This window comes from Lycium barbarum, chromosome 6 (assembly GCF_019175385.1).
Source record: "Lycium barbarum isolate Lr01 chromosome 6, ASM1917538v2, whole genome shotgun sequence".
NCBI lineage: Eukaryota > Viridiplantae > Streptophyta > Magnoliopsida > Solanales > Solanaceae > Lycium > Lycium barbarum.
The window spans coordinates 9,248,135-9,267,602 of NC_083342.1; the positions used below are offsets into that span (position 1 = coordinate 9,248,135).

Sequence of the window (19,468 nt, forward strand, 5' to 3'; positions counted from 1 at the left end):
CAGATAGGACGATTCCTTCATATTTTACCCATTGAGGGATTTGGATCCATTCATGTCATGTTCATGTCTCGTGCCCCGGCAAGGTACGAGATGGCTTAGCTGATCGGGCAGAGATCAGACTCCACGTTTCTCCCCGTGGTGGTTCATGTCGGTATTACAGATTTATACAGATTATCTCATGCTTACAGTACTCATGTTTATGTTTAGTTTGAGTACTCCGTTTCAGTTTCAATTTCATGTTTATGTACTCATGCTCATGCTCATGTTCATGTCCAGGTTTTCAGTTTCAGTTCTTATCATGTTATACCATGTTATTTCATTCTGTTGTTTTACATACCAGTACATTCAATGTGCTGACGTCCCCTTTTTATTGCCCGGGGGCCTGCATTTCACGATGCAGGTACTGATATACAGGACGACACATCTGCTCAGTAGGACAACATTCGTATCAGCTTATTGGTGAGCCCCATCTCATTCGGGGTTTAGACATTGTATTTCTTTATTTAGTTCTGCATCTAAAGGTATGCTGGGGGGCTTGTCCCAGTAAGTATGTTTTCCAGTCAGACTCATGATAGAGGTTTCATAGACTAGACAAGTCAGTTATGTCATGTCAGGCATTTGGAGTCGTATAGCCATTTTGGCTCACTCATGTTTAAACAAGTATTTTATTAAGTATTATGACTTACCATGTTTTATAAAGGCTCATCATGCATTCACGTTATATTTCCGCTCATGTATGCCTCATGATAGTTCAGCAAGTCATGTGGTTCGCTCGGTCACATGCAGTCAGGCACCGAGTGCCGTGTTACGTCCAGGCCATGGTTCGGGGCGTGACAATCTTAGTTACATTAGAGTTAGCGGAAGTCATCACCCCCATGGGAAGTACCAAAATTTACAACCCGATTAAAAAGAGTACCACATTGGTCATCAAAATATACATTTCTAACAAAAATAGGAGGAGCATTCAATAACTTCACCTCATCAAACAAAAATTGCTTTTCTCCTTCTTTGGCTAGCAAGTCTGCCACCTTGTTTTGCTCCCTGAATCTATGCCTTAGCTCTGGATGACCCAACCTTCTCATTAAGTATATGCATTCAGAAATGATAGACATGTAAGGTAGATGACCCTCTTTAATCATCTTAATTACCTCTATGGAGTCTGCGTTGATTTCTAATGGTGCTAGATTATGATCCACAACATTTCTGAGTCCCTGCATAACAGTTGTTTGTTCAACAAGTATATTGGCAGTACACTTATAAGTTGCTATGCCAAGTTATAAATAATATTTTTGGCTTATATACATATTGAGTGAATACTAAAAGTATTTATAACTCAAAATCAATTAAAAGTTATAAGTTGGCAATTCATAATTTGTTGCTTTTTTTGGTCTAACCAAAATTTTTACTATTTTATATTTGATATTTTTTGTGTTCCCAAAATATCCTTATCAAAATAAAAATTGTAATGGCCTCTTTATATATATATATATATATATATATATATATATATATATATATATATATATATATATATATATATATATAACTTTTGACAAATTGAGAAAATGATCTCTTATATTTAGGGTAAGGTCCAAAATAGTCCTTTAAATATACCTCTTAACAGTTTTAATATTTTAAATTTATCGAAGGTTAGCACTTTTGATCTTCGTCAAATATTTAACAATGTGGTTAGATTTAAGGAAACAATGGAGAAAATTAATGAGTCCAAGATTTGTGCTAAGAAAAGTAACACCAACATCTATTACATTAATGTGGAAATTCGACTCTTGAACAATCAATTTTTTATCTTAGCAATCATACCATGTAATATGATCAATCTAGGAGAATAGATTTACCAGCTATGATATTTATAGTAAATCCTCTTTCGTTACTCAAGAAAGTAACTAACATAATAGAAATGTTGAACATCTAAAAAAATTGGGAATACCGAATGCGAAAAAAAAAAAAAAAAAAAAAAAGAAAAAGGGAGACTGGGAACATGTCAGCGGGGGCAAAAATATCAGAGGATTTTTTCCTATTTTTTTAAGTTTTGATGGATAAAGTCACCCGATATCCGTGCTGATCAAAGGTAGCAGATACACTATAAAATTATTCGAGGTGCGGACAAACCAACCCGAATTATTTAAAAAAATTAGACAGGGCATATGTTTTTGAATGATTTGTCATGTGCAATACATTCTTGTCTTAAAAGAGGACATTAGAAAATGTTTGATAGTGATTAGTGCCTTGGTGGACCAACAAAGGCATTTTTTTTTTTTTTTTTTAAAGAAAATTAGTGGTTGTTTCTTTGACATCTATAACATTTTCTTTTCCAAATGATTCAAAATAGCACACAACACTCAAAGCTCCCATATTGTACTACATTTAGATTCATATTATCTGTCTTTTACAGTTTTTGCATAATTAATCCTTAACAAAGACATTTAATAGCTTTACTCCTAAGGGTGTATTTGTTTAAATGTAACTAACCTTTATATCTCCCTTAAACGTCTCACTCAATTAACACTCTACTAATTGGAGCAATAATGGTAAAATTTGGAAGGAAAAACAGTAAATGACTTCTTATTTATGAAAGCGCCAAATATTTGGAACAAATTTAGTTTGTCAAAACCACTAATATTTGGGACTGGGGAAGGAGTATATCTTTAAAGGGGGCTCTAAACATGTATTCATTTTATGTGCCTAATTATAAAATTAACTTGTCAAAACGACTAATATTTGGGACCGGAGGGAGTATATCTTAATAGGTTCAAAGCGGCTAATATTTGGGCAGCTCTAAACATGTTTCCACTTTTATGTGCCTGCTATAAAATCAGCTACACACTTAGCAGATATCTTCAATCACTTTTGACACACAAAGATGTCTCTTGTTGCCATTCTCTTCATTTCTCTCTGCATCGTATCGTCCAACTTCAGTGTCAATACTGGGGCAAAAAAATTCTCATTTAAAGAAATAACTATTAATGACATTCACATAGCTTTCAAGCAAAACAGATTGAGTTCAAGACAACTTGTTGAGTTCTATCTAAGTGAAATCCATAGAGCTAATCCAATTCTAAAAGGGATCATAGAAGTGAATCCAGATGCCCTCTTTCTTGCATATAAGATCAAGAATGAATATCGAACGCGCCCGAATCAAAATTCAGGCTACATGGAATCCCAGTACTTGTCAAGGACAACATTGCAACAAAAGATAAGCTTAACACAACAGCAGGATCATTAGCACTTGTTAGATCCATTGTGCCACAAGATGCTGGTGTGGTCAAGAAGTTAGAGGAAAGCTGGTGCTATTATACTTGGCAAGGCAACTATGACTGAATGGGCTGCTTTCAGATCTTCGAACTTGCCTAATGGTTGGAATGGTAGACTTGGCCAAGCTCTGGTAAGTCGTCACTGATTTGTCAGAGGTGGTAAATGTGCAAGTTGGGTCAAATTTGGGCGAGTCAAGCGCGTCTAATGAATAAACATGTCATCATGAGCCAAATAACAGGTCATAAACTAGTCCGCGTAAATGAAGGCTAATGTTTTTTCCCTTAAATTGTTAGTTAAGTTGTTGCAAAAATGAGGATTCATATAGCCGACTGCAATTTCTTTGGGATTGAGGCGTAGCTGTTGTATTGGTTAAGTTCTTGCAAATTAAACTTGCATAAATTCTGATCTTCAAATTTGATTATGATGAAACCTGTTTGGGTTCTATTTTGACCTGCAGGGGTTACACTGTTTTGATCCAGTAGTTTGACGGATCGTTTCGAATTCAACCACTTAGGATAAGTCAACAAAATGTATCATGACTTAACTCGTTAAAATTTGGATAGATTGAGCAGGTTAGCAAAAAAAGAGATTGATTTTGCCACCTCTATGATTAGTTCTTAAAAGTAGTAACATGAGCGGCGAGGATTCATATAGCCGACCTCAACTTGTTTGGGATAGAGGAGTAGTTGTTGTCGTTATTGTGTGATTCGTTAAATGCAAAAATATAGGAAAGAAACAGACACAAAGATTCAAAGTAGCATACAATTTGACTAAAAAGAGTTTAATATTTTGGTGTTTTTACACTATCCTTATGTAGCAAGTGCTGATCCATCAGGATACAAGCACTGGTTCTGCAACATCAGTAGCAACAAACATGGCAGCAATAGCACTGGGAACAGAAACAGCAGGCTCCATTCTATCTCCATCAAGTGCTAATTCAGTTGTTGGAATCAAACCAACTGTTGGCCTCACAAGCAGGGCAGGTGTTATCCCAATATCACATAGGCAAGATACTGTCGGGTGCGTAAATCTTCTGAACGTTTTTCTCCCTAGTATTACTCCCGTCCAGTATATATGTGTCACATTTTGACTCTGCACGTATTTTAAGAAAGAAAGGTAAGCCCAAGTATTAATTATAACATGACCTTGACTGACAACTATAGATTGGTTGAAAGCCATAGTGTTGGTAGCTAAAGTGGTAAACCGGATACGTACTATAGGCCAAGTAGCTAGGAAGATGTATAACGAATGAGAGTTGTTGAAACCAGCATAGATCAATCGGCTAAAATAACCATGAGCGGCTGCAATATTGTAAGTTTCTTCCTCTTGACATTACATGTAACCTTCGTTAACATATTCATTTTTTATGGTTGGCTTTTGAAACTTGTGGTGTTAAACATGTTATAATATTGCGTGGCTAGAAAAGATTATTAAGGGAAAAATGGGAAGTTTAGAGTTAAATCCCAAATGTATAAATATGTCTTTCTTTTTGGAACAAAACAATATGGAAATAGTGTCACATAATCCGGAACTGAGGGAGTAAATCTATTTTCTCTTTGCGAAACTATTTAATGCCATATTTTCAAACAAGTGGTGAAAATTTGACTGCGCAAAATGGGATTACTTGTTTTTAGTACTAGATCGTGGATTTAGATGTTGGAGGTTCTGAATTAAGGGAGTGAGTTTTGAAATATACATCTGCTTATACTTGTTTTTCACACATATCTGTAAGGTTAGTCTCTGACGCTCTATATTCTGACAAATTTTGTGAACCGGCATTTGGGGCCTTTAATCTTTGGGGATCTAAAACAAAGGCTTTACCATTGAGCCGACGCTGATTAGAAACGCAAAAATGCAAAGAACTCGATAAAAAAGATGAATGTAAAAGCCATTGTAAATGTTTTGCATAGAACAGGCCAATCTGGAGGACAGTAACTGATGCTATCCAGGTTCTTGATGCCATCGTTGGCTTCGGTCAAGATGACTTACCAGCAACTAAAAAGGCTTCTACTTACATTCCACATTGCGGGTACCGGCAATTTCTTAAGGTTGATGGGCTCAAAAACAAAAGACTGGGAATTTCAAAGCACCTTTTTGGTTCCAAATATATCAAAGTTTACCAACACCATTTTAACAACTTAAGATAATCTTTTCGTTTTCACCTGCATTTCTATAGTTTAATTTTACTTAGTATCCTAATAGAGATGAACTATTTTTCTGAAATAAAACTATTTGAAGGCAAAAAGGAGCAGTGTTAGTTGACAACCTGGAAGTATCTAACGTCGACTTGGTCGAAGATGCTATTTCTGTTGCTCACGACATAGCACTTCTTGCTGAATTCAAGATGGACCAAAATGCATATCTCAAAAGTTAGTCCACTCTCGAGTCCAATCATTGGCTGATGTTATAGCCTTCAACAAGATTTCAGCTTCGGTAAGTTGAGATCAGTTATACGATTCACTGTAACCATTCTGTCATATTCGGGCCAAAGTCATTCGTTCATAGATTATTGGTTAATACTATGTTCATATTGGTTTGCGGTACATTATTGAAGGAACTAGAAGTTTTCACTTGTTAATTGAAATTAATTGAACTACGTATGTCACTAGAAGTAGAACCGAAATATATCTGTTTTCATTCTTTTTAGTGATCTTCACACAAATAGCTAGCTGGATTCACTGTTTACTGTTACTTGCCGGTATACATAGATTATACACGGTTATATACATACATATACATCCGCTGGCTATATTTAGTTTACACAGTTGGGTGGACGGCTATTTTAATTATTTTTTCCTCTTTCTTTTTATATATCATTGTAGGAAAAAGTCAAAGAATATGGTCAAGACTTGACGTTGGAAGCTAAGAAGATGAATGGAATTGGGAAATTGGAAAGGGAGGCACTGAGGAACATAACAAAAGCATGCAAATACGGGTTCGAGAAGATGATGAAAGATAATAAATTAGACGCGTTGATGTCACCTAGTGCGGACATTGCTAATCTTATTGCGATCGGAGGTTATCCAGGGATCAATGTACCTGCTGGTTATGATAAAAGTGGAGTTCAGTTCGGGATTTCCTTCGGAGGACTAAAGGGTTCTGAGCCAACGCTCATTGAGATTGCATATGGCTTTGAACAAGCAACTCGTATCAGGAAGCCCCCTCCTTCACATCTTCGCTAGGAATCACATATATTCGATTCAATCGAGATGTATTGACATTCGAAATGATGTGTTAATTATTAAGTACAAAAATTCCACAACAAAATGTTGACAGACGAAAATAATCGTATAGTAACGTCGATGAACATTTTATAACTTCGAACCACACAAGTTAATATCTAGCAAGATTCATACCCTCGAGAATTATTATGTTATCCACCTTCTCTTATTCCATCAAAAACGCTAGTTGTCTGATGGAAATGTGATTCTTCTATCGTGCTCATAACACATCTTCCTGATGCTCAACAGGTGTTTGCTCGGGGATATCTTTAGCTTCTTTTGTGTTTGGTTCTTCTTTTTCCCACTTGTCAGCATGAGTCTGCTGCTTAGGCACTTCTTCTGTTGGTGTTGGTGTGGGAGTTTTTTCGCCTTTTGCTCGTTCTTCGTCTTTCTTTTGAGGTTGTGGCTTGTCTACTGGTTTTTGGGCTTTTGAGCACTGGCAGTTGGCAGTTCCTGATCCTTTTTCTCTGATGAAGTTACCAGTTTTGGTTGTTTAACATAAAGAATGCCATTTTCAAACTTTGCACTGATTTTCGTTTTGTCGCAATTTTCTGAAACAAGGACGTCTTTCTGGAACCTAAGCGATTTGTTCTCTCCAACAACTGTCCTTTGTCCACTGATCTTCAGAATTCCTGTTCTGGTCAGTTGAACCCTCACTTGTTCCTTTTTGAAACCTGTAGAATGTCAATGTTTTTTGTGCAATAAATTATCAAACATGAAAACAAATGTAACTAAAGGCCATAAAATAAGCCACTCTGAAATGCTATGTTGCTCGAATTCTTCAAAAATCTTAGCACGTGTTTGTCAGATCCTCCAAAAGTTGTGCGTTTTTGGAGGATCCGACACGGGTGCAACCAGTGGCGGAGCCAGGATTTCCGCCGACGGGGTTCAAAATATGAAAAAGTAAACATACGAAAAAGCCTAAGGGGGTTCAACATCTACTATATATACATAAACAATAATGTTAACCTTGTAAAAACAGTGTTTCTTTCCGCCGAGGGAGTTCGGATGAACACCCTCGCTCTATGTGGCTCCGTCACTGGCTGAAACAACATATTTGGAGGGTCCAACCAACATAGCCGACATGTGACATTCCCATGAAAATAATGACATCGTGCTGAGGACACAAAGTCTATGTTAACTCTCCAAAAATATTGCAGCACCTGTGTCAAATCCTCCAAAAGTAGTGCATTTTCTTAGGATCCAACACGGGTGCAATAACATTTGTGAAAGTCCTAGCGACATAGCATAAAGTATCTGTGTTCCTTTTTTTTTTTTTTCGAAATATCACACAAAGAAAAGGTTGTATAATTCTCATTTCTTTGTTCAGAATCTAATTTTAGAGAGTTACACTATTATTCCCATATCCTAAAGTTACATAAACTTTCCCACCGGGTGAAATCCAAGCATATCTTATAAGTTACAACCTATGTTGCTCGAACTATTCAAAAATGTCGATAATTAGTACACGTCGAATCCTCTAAAAGTAGAGCAGTTTTTGAGGATGCAACACAAGTAACACGACATGTTTAAGAAAGTTCGAGCAATATAGCTCACAACGACAGGAAACTGTCAAGGAAATGGATCTCAAGTATGACTCAACCTCAAAAGCTAACTCACGAGGTGAAAATTGCTCAAAACATGATATAAGGAGACGACAACCCATTCCCTCGAATGAAGAAACAGTAAAAGAAGATTACCTGTGAGATGAAGGAGAAGAGTGTCAGGGTCTGGTTCCTGCACCAACTCTGTAGTTGGCACAAAATCTTCATAAACTTGACTTGCTCCAGCAGATTTCAGCACAAAATCTTTTGTTGTTGTTGGTGTTGTTTTTTCACCTTTTGCTTGTTCTTCGTCTTTCTTTTGAGGTTGTGGCTCATCTGCTGGTTTTTTGGGCTGTTGAGCATTGGCAGTTGGCAGTTCCTGATCCCTTTTATCTAATGAAGTTATCAATTTTGGTTGTTTAACATAAAGAATGCCATTTTCAAACTTTGCACTGATTTTCGTTTTGTCGCAATTTTCTGAAACAGGGAAGTCTTTCTGGAACCTAAGCGATTTGTTCTGCCCAACAACTGGCCTTTGTCCACTGATCTTCAGAATTCCTGTTCTGGTCAGCTGAACCCTCACTTGTTCCTTTTTGAAACCTGTAGAATGTCAATGTTTTTTGTACAAGAAATTATCAAACATGAAAACAAAAGTAACTAAAGGCCATAAAATACGCTACTCTGAAATGCTATGTTGCTCGAATTCTTCAAGTGTTTGTCAGATCCTCCAAAAGTTGTGCGTTTTTGGAGGATCCAACACGAGTGCAACAACATATATGGAGGGTCCAAGCAACATAGCTGACATGTGACATTTCCATCCTATTATGACACCTGATCTTGTATGGGGTTCCCATGAAAATAATGACATTGTGCTGAGGACACAAAGTCTATGTTAACTCTCCAAAAATGTGAGTCCAGAACCAAAATACCCCCAAAAAAATGGGGTTGAACCAAAATACCCCAGGAAAAAAAACTGTGACAAAGTACCTTTAACGCAATATTTTACTGCGTTAAAGGACTTAACCGTAACGACGCGGTTCACTTCTTTAACGCAGTAAAATACTGCGTTATAGGACCCGGTGATTTTTTTTTCTACAACGCAGTATTTTACTGCGTTATAGAAGCAGTAACAAAATGTTTTTTTGGTCAACCTTTTTTTTTTTTTGCAACACTTAGTGTTTGTTTTTCCATACTTTGATCAACGATTAGTCGTGTGTCAAGACTCCGAAAAGTCAATATTTTATATAGAACCTGATATTTTTTTCTGCGTACAATAATATAGGCTCAATACATCAAGGATACGTAAACGTTCGGATCGTTATTTTAGTGCTTGAAAAGATGCCCGAAGTAAGGTTTGTTTGAAAACATTGGGTTAAGTGTTCTATATACATAGACGTCCATTTTTGTTTGAAAAGTTGTTGCCATTGGCTTAAAGGTTTTTATTTTTAGGGTTTAGATTTAAGTGTGTTATTTATTAAAGCGTAACTTTATTTCGAATATACACGATTTTTTGCTCACGGACGTCCGATTTATGCGATTTTTTTTTTTTTGCAACATATTCGAAATAAAGTTATGCATTAAAAAATAACACACTTAAGGAACACTTAGTGTTTTTTTTTGCATAAAAAGATCGCAGCATCTTATTATTTTTAATAAATCTTTTTTTTTTTGCAACACTTAGTGTTTTTTTTTTCATACTTTGACCAACGATTAATCGTGTGTCAAGACTCCGAAATGTCAATATTTTGTATAGAACCTAATATTTTTTTCTGCGTACTATAATGTACGCTTAATAGATCAAGAATACGTAAACTTTCGGATCGTCGTTTTAGGGGGTTGAAATAGTACTCGAAGTAAGTTTTGTTTGAAACTTTAGGTTTAAGTGTTTTATTTTTTAAGTTTTTGATTTAAGCGTGTTATTTTTTAATCAAGACATAACTTTATTTTGAATATAAATCTAATTCAAGTAGATAAAAACGTATTTAAAAAATACAGGGAGAAAAACTAGTTGTACGGGAGAAAAACTAGTTGTAAAGTGGTCAAATTTTAGATGGTCATAACTTTGCGCTCGAATGTCCGTTTTACGCATTTTTTTTTATCTTGCGTATGTTTTCGAGATCTATGCAGGCAAACGCCAAAAGGCGGTTTGGCCAAGCTGATTTTAAAAAAAACGCTTGTTATCCTATTCAATTTCAATTTTCTCCCAAATTGCTATGAAGTTTTTAGTTTTCTTTACTTATAACATAATGATACGCAATAGATTTCAACGTAAAAATTTCGGGGCAATGTAGCTGTGAATGTCAATTTCAGTTTTGTGGTTTCAATTTTCCAAAATAAAGCTGACTAATTTTCTCGACATATGAAATTGACTAAACTAAGCTTCGGGCACCTTTTCAACTCCTAAAATGACGATCCGAACGTTTACATATCCTTGATATGTTGAGTCTACATTATTGTACGCAGAAAAAAAAAAATCAAGTTCTATATAAAATATTGACTTTTCGGAGTCTTGACACATGACTAATCGTTGGTCAAAGTATGAAAAAAAAAACACTAAATGTTGAAAAAAAAAGTTTACTAAATTTTTTTTTACTGCTTCTATAACGCAGTAAAATACTGCGTTATAATTTTTTTTTTACCGGCCCTATAATACAGTATTTTATTGCGTTAAAGGACTTCACCGTAATGGCGCGGTTAAGTCCTTTAACGCAGCAAAATACTGCGTTATAGGTACTTTTGTCATAGTTTTTTTTTCTTGGGGTATTTTGGTTCTGGACTCCAAAATGTTGCAGCACCTGTGTCAAATCCTCCAAAAGTAGTGCATTTTCTGAGGATCCAACACGGGTGCAGTAACATTTGTGAAAGTCCTAGCGACATAGCATAAAGTATCTGTGTTCCTTCTTTTTTCGAAATATCACACAAAGAAAAGGTTGTATAATTCTCATTTCTTTGTTCAGAATCTAATTTTAGAGAGTTACACTATTATTCTCATATCCTAAAGTTACATAAACTTTCCCACCAGGTGAAATCCAAGCATATCTTATAAGTTACAACCTATGTTGCTCGTACTATTAAAAAATGTCGATAATTAGTACATGTCGAATCCTCCAAAAGTAGAGCAGTTTTTGAGGATGCAACACAAGTAACACGACATGTTTTAGAAAGTTCAAGCAATATAGCTCACAACGACAGGAAACTGTCAAGGAAATGGATCTCAAGTATGACTCAACCTCAAAAGCTAACTCATGAAGCGAAAATTGCTCAAAAGATGATATAAGGAGATGACAATCCATTCCCTTGAATGAAGAAACAGTAAAAGAAGATTACCAGTGAGATGAAGCAGAAGAGTGTCAGGGTCTGGTTCCTGCAACAACTCTGTAGTTGGCACAAAATCTTCATAAACTTGACTTGCTCCAGCAGATTTCAGCACAAAATCTTTTGTTGTTGGTGGTGTTGTTTTTTCACCTTTTGCTTGTTCTTCGTCTTTCTTTTGAGGTTGTGGCTCATCTGCTGGTTTTTTGGGCTGCTGAGCATTGGCGGTTGGCAGTTCCTGATCCTTTTTATCTAATGAAGTTATCAGTTTTGGTTGTTTAACATAAAGACTGCCATTTTCAAACTTTGCACTGATTTTCGTTTTGTCACAATTTTCTGAAACAGGGAAGTCTTTCTGAAACCTAAGCGATTTGTTCTGCCCAACAACTGGCCTTTGTCCACTGATCTTCAGAATTCCTGTTCTGGTCAGTTGAACCCTCACTTGTTCCTTTTTGAAACCTGTCGAATGTCAATGTATTTTGTACAAGAAATTATCAAACATGAAATCAAATGTAACTAAAGGCCATAAAATACGCTACACTGAAATGCTATGTTGCTCGAATTCTTCAAAATCTTAGCTGGTGTTTGTCAGATCCTCCAAAATTTGTGTGTTTTTGGAGGATCCAACACGGGTGCAACAACATATTTGGAGGGTCAAAGCAACATAGCTGACATGTGACATTTCCATCCTATTATGACACCTGATCTTGTATGGGGTTCCCATGAAAATAATGACATCGTGCTGAGGACACAAAGTCTATGTTAACTCTCCAAAAATGTGAGTCCAGAACCAAAACACCCCCAAAAAAATGGGGTTGAACCAAAATACCCCAAGAAAAAAAACTGTGACAAAGTACCTTTAACGCAGTATTTTACTGCGTTAAAGGACTTAACCGTAACGGCCCGGTTAACTTCTTTAACGCAGTAAAATACTGCGTTATAGGACCCGGTGATTTTTTTTTTCTACAACGCAGTATTTTACTGCTTTATAGAAGCAGTAAAAAAAAAGTTTTTTTGGTCAACCTTTTTTTTTTTTTTGCAACACTTTGTGTTTTTTTTTCATACTTTGACCAACGATTAGTCGTGTGTCAAGACTCCGAAAAGTCAATATTTTATATAGAACCTGATATTTCTTTCTGCGCACAATAATGTAGGCTCAATATATCAAGGATACGTAAACGTTCGGATCGTTATTTTAGTGCTTGAAAAGATGCCCGAAGTAAGTTTTGTTTGAAAACATTGGGTTAAGTGTTCTATATACATAGACATGCATTTTTGTTTGAAAAGTTGTTGCCATTGGCTTAAAGTTTTTATTTTTAGTGTTTAAATTTAAGTGTGTTATTTTTTAAAGTGTAAATTTATTTCGAATATACGCGATTTTTTGTGCTCGGACGTCCGATTTACGCGATTTTTTTTTTCAACATATTCGAAATAAAGTTATGCATTAAAAATAACACACTTAAGGAACACTTAGTGTTTTTTTGCATAAAAAGATCGCAGCATCTTATTATTTTTAATATATTTCTTTTTTTGCAATACTTAGTGTTTTTTTTTCCATACTTTGACCAACGATTAGTCGTGTGTCAAGACTCCGAAATGTCAATATTTTGTATAGAACCTAATATTTTTTTATACATACTAGAATGTACGCTTAATACATCAAGAATACGTAAACTTTCGGATCGTCATTTTAGGGGGTTGAAATGGTACTCGAAGTAAGTTTTGTTTGAAACTTTAGGTTTAAATGTTTTATTTTTTAAGGTTTTGATTTAAGCGTGTTATTTTTTAATCAATACATAACTTTATTTTGAATATAAATCTAATTCAAGTAGATAAAAACGTATTTAAAAAATACAGGGAGAAAAACTAGTTGTAAGGGAAAAAAATTAGTTGTAAAGTGGTCAAATTTTAGATGGTCATAACTTTGCGCTCGAATGTCCGTTTTACGCATTTTTTTTATCTTGCGTATTTTTTCGAGATCTATGCAGGCAAACGCCAAAAGGTGGTTTGGCCAAGCTGATTAAAAAAAAAACTCTTGTTATCCTATTCAATTTCAATTTTCTCCCAAATTGCTGTGAAGTTTTTAGTTTTCTTTACTTATAACATAATGATACGCAATAGATTTCAACGTAAAAATTTCGGGGCAATGTAGCTGTGAATGTCAATTTCAGTTTTGTGGCTTCAATTTTACAAAATAATGCTGACTAGTTTTCTCGACATATAAAATTGACTAAAATAAGCTTCGGGCACATTTTCAACTCCTAAAATGATGATCCGAACGTTTACGTATCTTTGATGTGTTGAGCCTACATTATTGTACGCAGTAAAAAATATCGGGTTCTATATAAAATATTGAAATTTTGGAGTCTTGACACATGACTAATCGTTGGTCAAAGTATGAGAAAAAAAAACACTAAGTGTTGCAAAAAATAAAAGTTGACTAAATTTTTTTTACTGCGTTATAATTTTTTTTTACCGGTCCTATAACGCAGTATTTTACTGTGTTAAAGGACTTCACCTTAACGGCGCGGTTAAGTCCTTTAACGAAGTAAAATAACGGCGCGGTTAAGTCCTTTAACGCAGCAAAATACTGCGTTATAGGTACTTTTGTCATAGTTTTTTTTTTCTTGGGGTATTTTGGTTCTGGACTCCAAAATGCTGCAGCACCTGTGTCAAATCCTCCAAAAGTAGTGCATTTTCTTAGGTTCCAACACGGGTGCAGTAACATTTGTGAAAAGTCCCAGCGACATAGCATAAAGTATCTGTGTTCGTTCTTTTTTCGAAATATCACACAAAGAAAAGGTTGTATAATTCTCATTTCTTAGTTCAGAATCTAATTTTAGAGAGTTACACTATTATTCTCATATCCTAAAGTTACATAAACTTTCCCACTGGGTGAGATCCAAGCATATCTTATAAGTTACAACCTATGTTGCTCGTACTATTCAAAAATGTCGATAATTAGTACATGTCGAATCCTTCAAAAGTAGAGTAGTTTTTGAGGATGCAACACAAGTAACACGACATGTTTTAGAAAGTTCGAGCAATATAGCTCACAACGACAGGAAACTGTCAAGGAAATGGATCTCAAGTATGACTCAACCTCAAAAGCTAACTCACGAGGTGAAAATTGCTCAAAACATGATATAAGGAGACGACAACCCATTCCCTCGAATGAAGAAACAGTAAAAGAAGATTACCTGTGAGATGAAGGAGAAGAGTGTCAGGGTCTTGTTCCTGCACCAACTCTGTAGTTGGCACAAAATCTTCATAAACTTGACTTGCTTCAGCAGATTTCAGCACAAAATCTTTTGTTGTTGGTGGTGTTATTTTTTCACCTTTTGCTTGTTCTTCGTCTTTCTTTTCAGGTTGTGGCTCATCTGCTGGTTTTTTGGGCTGTTGAGCATTGGCGGTTGGCAGTTCCTGATCCTTTTTATCTAACGAAGTTATCAGTTTTGGTTGTTTAACATAAAGACTGCCATTTTCAAACTTTGCACTGATTTTCGTTTTGTCGCAATTTTCTGAAACAGGGAAGTCTTTCTGGAACCTAAGCGATTTGTTCTGCCCAACAACTGGCCTTTGTCCACTGATCTTCAGAATTCCTGTTTTGGTCAGTTGAACCCTCACTTGTTCCTTTTTGAAACCTGTAGAATGTCAATGTTTTTTGTACAAGAAATTATCAAACATGAAATCAAATGTAACTAAAGGCCATAAAATACGCTACTCTTAAATGCTATGTTGCTCGAATTCTTCAAAATCTTAGCTGGTGTTTGTCAGATCCTCCAAAAGTTGTGCGTTTTTGGAGGATCCAACACGGATGCAACAACATATTTGGAGGGTCCAAGCAACATAGCTGACATGTGACATTTCCATCCTATTATGACACATGATCTTGTATGGGGTTCCCATGCAAATAATGACATCGTGCTGAGGACACAAAGTCTATGTTAACTCTCCAAAAATGTGAGTCCAGAACCAAAACGCCCCCAAAAAACGGGGTTGAACCAAAATACCCCAAGAAAAAAAACTGTGACAAAGTACCTTTAACGTAGTATTTTACTGCGTTAAAGGACTTAACCGTAACGGCGCGGTTAACTTCTTTAACGCAGTAAAATAACGGCACGGTTAAGTCCTTTAACGCAGCAAAATACTGCGTTATAGGTACTTTTGTCATAGTTTTTTTTTTCTTGGGGTATTTTGGTTCTGGACTCCAAAATGTCGCAGCACCTGTGTCAAATCCTCCAAAAGTAGTGAATTTTCTTAGGATCCAACACGGGTGCAGTAACATTTGTGAAAAGTCCTAGCGACATAGCATAAAGTATCTGTGTTCCTTCTTTTTTTCGAAATATCACACAAAGAAAAGGTTGTATAATTCTCATTTCTTTGTTCAGAATCTAATTTTAGAGAGTTACACTATTATTCTCATATCCTAAAGTTACATAAACTTTCCCACCGGGTGAAATCCAAGCATATCTTATAAGTTACAACCTATGTTGCTCGTACTATTCAAAAATGTCGATAATTAGTACATGTCGAATCCTCCAAAAGTAGAGCAGTTTTTGAGGATGCAACACAAGTAACACGACATGTTTTAGAAAGTTCGAGCAATATAGATCACAACGACAGGAAACTGTCAAGGAAATGGATCTCAAGTATGACTCAACCTCAAAAGCTAACTCACGAGGCGAAAATTGCTCAAAACATAATATAAGGAGAGGACAACCCATTCCCTCGAATGAAGAAACAGTAAAAGAAGATTACCTGTGAGATGAAGGAGAAGAGTGTCAGGGTCTTGTTCCTGCACCAACTCTGTAGTTGGCACAAAATCTTCATAAACTTGACTTGCTCCAGCAGATTTCAGCACAAAATCTTTTGTTGTTGGTGGTTTTGTTTTTTCACCTTTTGCTTGTTCTTCGTCTTTCTTTTGAGGTTGTGGCTCATCTGCTAGTTTTTTGGGCTGTTGAGCATTGGCGGTTGGCAGTTCCTGATCCTTTTTATCTGATGAAGTTATCAGTTTTGGTTGTTCAACATAAAGAATGCCATTTTTAAACTTTGCACTGATTTTCATTTTGTCGCAATTTTCTGAAACAGGGAAGTCTTTCTGGAACCTAAGCGATTTGTTCTGCCCAACTACTGGCCTTTGTCCACTGATCTTCAGAATTCCTGTTTCGGTCAGTTGAACCCTCACTTGTTCCTTTTTGAAACCTGCAGAAATTTCAATGTTATTGTGTTAACGTCAAACATGGCCACTGAATATGTCAAAAGGTCGAAAATAAGCTACTCTTAAATGCTATGTTGCTCGAACTCTTCAAAACGATCACAAGGTGTGTGCCGGGTCCTCCAAAAGTTATGCATTTTTGGAGAATCCGACACGAGTACAACAAAAGTTTTAAGGGTCTGAGCAACATAGTTGAAATGTGACATTTCCGTCCTATTGTCACATCTGAATTGTTGTCATGTTCCCATGAAAATAATGACATTGTGTTGAGGACCCAAAAGTTTCTTTTGCTCGTACTCTTCAAAATTGCCGCAAGGTATGTATCAGATTCTCCAATATTAGTGCATTTTCGGGGGATCCGACACGGGTGTAGCAACATTTTTGGAGAGTCGAGCAACATAGCATAAAGTATCTGCAGTCCTTCTTTCTTTTTTTTTTTTTTCGAAATATTACATAAAAATGGTTACTGGATGATTCTCATTTCCTTGTGATCTAATTTTAGAGAGTTACACTATGATTCTCATGTCTTAAAGTCACATAAACTTTTCCCACAACACGAAATCCAACCATATCTTATAACTTATGTTGCTCTGACTATTCAAAAATGCCGATTAGGGCGTGTTGGATCCTCCAAAAGTAGTCTAATTTTGGAGGATCCCACATATCTACGACAACAGTTTTTGGAGAGTCCGAACAACATAGGTTACGACGACAAGAAACTGTCAGGGAAATGGACCTCGAGGTCTGACTCAAACTCAAAAGCTAACTCACGAGACGAAAGTCACTCAAAACATGACATAAAGAGGCAACAACTAATTCCCTCTAAAAAATAACAGTAAAAGAACATCACCTGTTAGATTAAGTAGAAGAGTATCAAATTCTTGTTCTTGTACCAACTCTGTTGTTGGCTCAAAATCTTCATAAACTTGTGTTGGTACAGCAGCTGCAGCTCCCTTTGAATCCATTGTTTCTCTGTTTCTTTTGCTAAAATGGGAATTTGTAATGTGTTGTAAAGGTTCTTTTCTTGTTTTTTTGAGTTGTTTGTAGAGAAGATATTGAATATATTGGTTATATATACACACACACAAAATAAAAATTGAGAAGAGACTTTTCTTGAGATGCTTAAGAGGCTGTTTTCTTTCAATTTAGATATACCTTAACTTATTTTCACGCCTTTCTTTTGCCTATGGATCCTTTTCTTTTGGTTATATCTCAGAGTTTTCTTCTTGAATAGGTAACCAAATACGTGAGAAACTACTGTAATAATAATTAAAAAAAAGGATTTGAAATTAAAATACGTCATAACTATTTGATAAATGACGTAAATATAGTTTTTGCCCTGGATAATTGTACTTTTGGTTCTTCAATTATTGATAAATTCTTGTTCCTATCCTTGTAATATTTGGGTTAGCACATCTAACATTCAATTAACTAATGCGTATTTTTGGTCCCTTTAAAAAGCAAATATATGTTATTTAGACATTTTTTTTTATAATTATATTACCTCGAAATATGGAGTAACATTAACATAACACATTGATAATTGGATGATTTAGCGCTTACTGACTTGGGTCCTGTGGGTAAAAGTTTGGTTTTTTTTTTTTTTTTTTTTTTTTTAAAAAAAAAAAAAAACTTCAATTGAGAGAATACACCACAAGTTGTTAAAATGAGGAGAATACCCTTTTAAGTGATTAGGCAAATTTAGGTTTAAAAGGCTTACACGCTATCCCCAAAGCCTTGAAAACTATAAAATAGTCCCATCCCCAAAGGCTTAAAAGACTTACACCCCAGTCTCAAAATATTGAAAAACTACAAATTAGTCTGCATCCCTTAAGTTTTGAAAATAGATAATTGTCCTGCTATATATATAATATTATTCTCCCAACTTAGAAACAAAAATCAATTTTCTTCCCTCCTTTCCTGCCAAAAGCTCCATTTTTCCCACCTTCAGCTCTTCTTTTGTTTGGTAACATATGTGAATACCATCATCTCACTTTTCCAACGCAAATTCCAGGCTTTTAATCAGAAAACCACTAACCCAACGATGAAAAACTTCTCAACTTTAGCCACTATTATCCCTAGCTCTCAGAAATATCTGAAAACAACTCCAACTGACTTCCCATTGTTGTAAAATCTCACCTTTCCCGGCGCAATTTCTAGCCTTATTGCGACATTTTAGGTCTTTTTGATTTTATATATTCTCATGAGGAGTCATTGTGCCATTACAATAGTTTAGCCAGCATTGGCTAGACCTTAAAGCAAGTGACTTGCTTTAGCCCCCACGAATTTGAGGACCCCGAAATAATTACTATTTCTCTATATACAGTATATAACTATATAATTCTAACGGAAAAGGCTCAAATATGCCATCGAACTACTGGAAATGGCTCATTTATGTCACTCATCAATAGTTTGGCTCATTTATGCCATTGAATTATCAGAAATGGCTTATTTATGCCTGATAAATAATGTAAATATGTAGTCATAGAATATTTTGTAAATCTTCTAATTTAGGTTAGTATATTTTGTATCCTATTAGGACATTGTAACTATGGTATATTTACCAATTCCATCAATGAGAATAATCACGGAATTAATCTCTTTCATGGTATCAGATACTAGGGTTTCTTTTCCTCCTCTTCCGCTGCCCTAATTTTTCTGTCGTCCTCTTTTTTTTTCTTTTTTTTTCCGTCCACCTTCTTGCTCTCCATCAATGGCAGACACCAAGTTCCATCCTGCTATGGCTGTCTCCAACATCAAGAATCACATTCCTATCGTTCTTGAGATGGAAACGGATCATTATTCGGCTTGGGCCGAATTATTCAAGCTTCATGCCCGGTCTCACCGTGTCCTTTCCCACATTCTCCCGACCGGAAAGGAGAAGGTTCTTTCCACCGACG

General features: G+C 35.7%; 2 pseudogenes; one reads left to right on the top strand and one right to left on the bottom strand.

Moving 5' to 3' along the window:
- Positions 1 to 2,881: 2,881 nt before the first annotated feature.
- Positions 2,882 to 6,455, top strand: LOC132600719 (probable amidase At4g34880; annotated as a pseudogene).
- Positions 6,456 to 6,474: 19 nt separating this feature from the next.
- On the bottom strand, positions 6,475 to 17,717 carry LOC132600718 (uncharacterized; annotated as a pseudogene).
- Positions 17,718 to 19,468: the final 1,751 nt, after the last annotated feature.